The sequence below is a fragment of the Papio anubis genome, unplaced genomic scaffold (assembly GCF_008728515.1).
Source record: "Papio anubis isolate 15944 unplaced genomic scaffold, Panubis1.0 scaffold1076, whole genome shotgun sequence".
Classification (NCBI taxonomy): Eukaryota; Metazoa; Chordata; class Mammalia; order Primates; family Cercopithecidae; genus Papio; species Papio anubis.
Genome location: NW_022159883.1, coordinates 20716 through 24569, shown reverse-complemented (window position 1 = coordinate 24569; position 3854 = coordinate 20716).

Genomic DNA, 3854 nt, shown 5'->3' with positions numbered 1-3854 from the left:
AACCACAGTGAAATATATACCTACAAGGATGACTATAATCAAAAGGCCAGATAAAATAAAGTGTTTCAAGGATGTGGAGAAATTGGAACCCCCATACATTGCTGGTGAAAATATAAATAATGCAATAGTTTTGGAAAACAGTTAACAGTCCTTTAAAATGTTAAACATAGAGTTTCTATATGATCCCATAATCTCACTCTTTGATATATAACCAAGAGAACTGCAAATATATGCCCACACAAAAACTTGTCTACAAATGCTCATAGTAGCATTATTTGTAATAACCCAAAAGTAGGAACAACCTAAATGTTCATCAACTGATGAATGTGTAAACAAACTGTGTTATATTCATGTAATGGAATATTATCTAGCATAAAAAGTACTGGTTTATGCTACAACATAGATGAAACTATACTAATTTTCTTATGCATAGGGAAAACATTATGCTAAGTAAAAGAAGCTAGACATTATGCTAATTATGCTAAGTAAAAAAAAAAACTATGCCTTGAATGATTTCTTTTATGTAAAATATTCAGAATAGGCAAGCAATAGGACTGAAACATTAGTTGTTTCCAGAACCTTGGCAAGAGAAAAATAGGGAGTGACTGCTAACAGGTGTGAGTTTAGGGAATGATTAAAATGGCTTTCTATTGAAAACAAGTAAGTCATAAATGCTTCTTGTTGGCCCAGAAATTTCTGTATGACCTCGTCCCTGCCAACCTCTCTGACCTCACTCATGCCATATTCCCTTTTCTAAGATCCAGCCATCAGCAGCTACTCTTAGTTATGAAAACACAGCACACTCTTTCCTGCTTCTGACTTTTACCCCCCTGTGTATTCTGCCTGAAACCCAACTCTCTAGTCTCTTCAGGCTTCTGTCATTTTTATCCTTCCAGTGTCAGCTTACAATGTCACCTTCTCAGTGACCATTGTTCTAAGGTAAGCATTCCCAACCAAGTTCTGTTTTGACCAAGTCATGAAGTTACTGTGCCTCTTTCTTTCTTTTGTTTTTTCTTGAGACAAAGTTTCGCTCTGTCACCCAGGCTGGAGTGCAGTGGTGCAATCTCGGCTCACTGCAAGCTCTGCCTCCCGGGTTCACGCCATTCCCCTGCCTCAGCCTCCTGAGGAACTGGGACTACCGGTGCCTGCCACCATACCAGGTTAATTGTTTTGATTTTTAGTAGAGACGGGGTTTCACCGCGTTAGCCAGGATGGTCTCGATCTCCTGACCTCGTGATCTGCCAGCCTCAGTCTCTGAAAGTCCTGGGGTTACAGGCGTGAACCACCGTGCCCGGCCTACTCTGCCTCTTTCTTAGCATCTACCAGAGTCTCCACCAAAGTGGCAGGGGAGAAATGTACGTTATATCTTTGTTTCTCTTATTTTGACCTCTCTCACTGAAATATGAGGAGACTCACAGGAGGAGAAGGTCTTATCAAAGACAATAGTAACAGTACCTTCTCATATGTTATGTGTCTTAAATTATGCTTCTGCATCCATTTAGGATATTGCTTTAGCTGTGTAAATTCTGCTTCACATGCTATATTTTTATTATCTAATTTTACTGAAAGTTTTGTATGTATCCTGACACTCCAAGTATACTATAATTTCTTTGTAAGTGGACTTTAGGCTATATATTGGATGATACTTTTAACTGTGATGAGATCTTGATTTCTTCAGTATTAAAGTAGGATCTCTCATTCAGTCCCTAACTTATACCTGTTTTCTTGGGAATTGTATACTATTTTAGATTTCATTATAAATAAAATGTAGTTGCCTTGAACATGGAATCAAATGCTATTTCTGGGAAAAGGGATGGAATTTAGTCTCAGAGAGTAGAGAGAAAGTCCTAAGAATAGAAGAAGAGAGAGATGTTAAATCCCCAGAAAGGTAAGTAACTCAAGTTATAGATTCTTGTTATTATCAAATATACTAGTTTTTTTAAAGTTAAAATCATGATTCTGATATATAGTGAGAAAGTGTCAAAGATTTAATCAACCCACTAATGAGGAGACTAGAGGGATGATGAAAATTGGTTCAAAGGAAGAGAGGAGATGTGTCTGTGTGTATGTGTGAGCATGTAGATATAAGATATGTAGAGATAATAATCAGTGGATAAAAGAATACTGGAAGAAAATTGCAAAGCTAGATAAAAACTGAGTCACATCCTACGGGATAATAAAATTGTAACAGTTGAAGTTATCGTTTCTATGGCACAGAAGTAATTTGAAACACTAGTGGATAAAAACAGTTTGTAATTATCAGTTCTCTACAACTTAACATCTAACTTTACAGACGCTGAACATGATCACCAATAAATAGAAAATCAAACAGAAGTGTATCCCCTAGAGAGAGAGATTCAATTTACGTGGGCATGTTAGATAATACTTTAGTATGGCTCTAAAAAGTTATGCAGTAGCTTATTTCCAAATTTAAGAATTTTTTTTCTAACACTGTAAATTAACAATGACATCTAAATGCCTTGTTGACATGAGGAAGATAAGGAAGGACTATTTCAGCACAGTAGAAATATTCCAGGAATGAAGACACTTGTGTGCCACAGGGCAGGGTAAGTTGAGGAGGAAGTAATCAGTTCTCAGTGACCATGTATTTGACCTCACCGAATTGAAAATACAACTTAGCAATGGGCAAGCTGCTGGAAGACTGAGAGCAGAGTCCTCTTAAGAGGTTGACTCCAAAACTGTATGCCTAGCCACTTGAGCTGGCCTGTTACTGGGGGCCAGGGTGGGGGCGCTTGCAAAGGCTTCAAGTTTACGTTCATGACATATACCCCTTAATTTGTCATCTTTGCCATCTATTTCCCAGGGGCTTCCAAAATAAAAGTGGGATGAACTAATCATAGGTAAATGGAAGAAAATATTCAAGGCTAGGGAGAGAGATGGAAGTGTCAGTAATTTTTAAGTTCCATGACCAGGACACCTATTATTGTATCCAGAGATAACATCAATCTATTCCTTGTGTGTTGTAATTTAATAGCTTAGTAAACGACACCTGTTTCCTTCTAGTTGAAAAAGGAGTTATGTTCTCACGCTCTGTGTGGCGGTATCCGTATCTTGTCTTGGTACTTTCTACGCTTTCTATTCCTGTTGAAGCCTCGACTAACTTCCTTGTGAGGTTGGGAATTTCCCCCAGGACTTCTAAGGATTCAAGAGCAGATACCTAACTCTTTGTGTTATGGCTGGCAGTTATGATAACCATCAGCACACTTCCGTTGAAAAATTACTTTCACACATCCATCCTCACAATACATTTTCTTTTTTTTTTTCTTTTTTTTTGAGATGGAGTCTCGCTCTGTGGCCAGGTTAGAGTCCTGTGGCACAATCTCGGCTCACTACAACTTCCGACTCCTTGGTTCAAGTGATTTTCCTGCCTCAGCCTCCTGAGTAGCTTTGATTACAGCCACGTGCCACCATGCCCAGCTAATTTTTATTTTTTAATTTTATTTATTTATTTATTTATTTTTAGAAGAGACGGGGTTTCACTATGTTGGCCAGGATGGTCTCAAACTCTTGACCTCATGATCCACCTGTCTCGGCCTCCCAAAGTGCTGGTATTACAGACGTGAGCCACCGTGCCTAGCCACAATTATTACATTCTTAAAGGCTTAAAAGATCTATGAGGGGCTAGCCATATCTGATGTTAAGTTAAATTGGCTTTTAGATTTGGGGAAATTCTAGAGCGATCTTCCTGCCTCTTTGAAAATATGGTAGAGTAGAAGCTGGCTCTTCTGTTTATCAATGTGTCGTCTTCATGAAATAAATTTTAGCTCTCAAATTGTGCGATACATGATTTCGTTAATTTGTTTAAAACTCTGTGTTTAGGGAGGAAGGACATA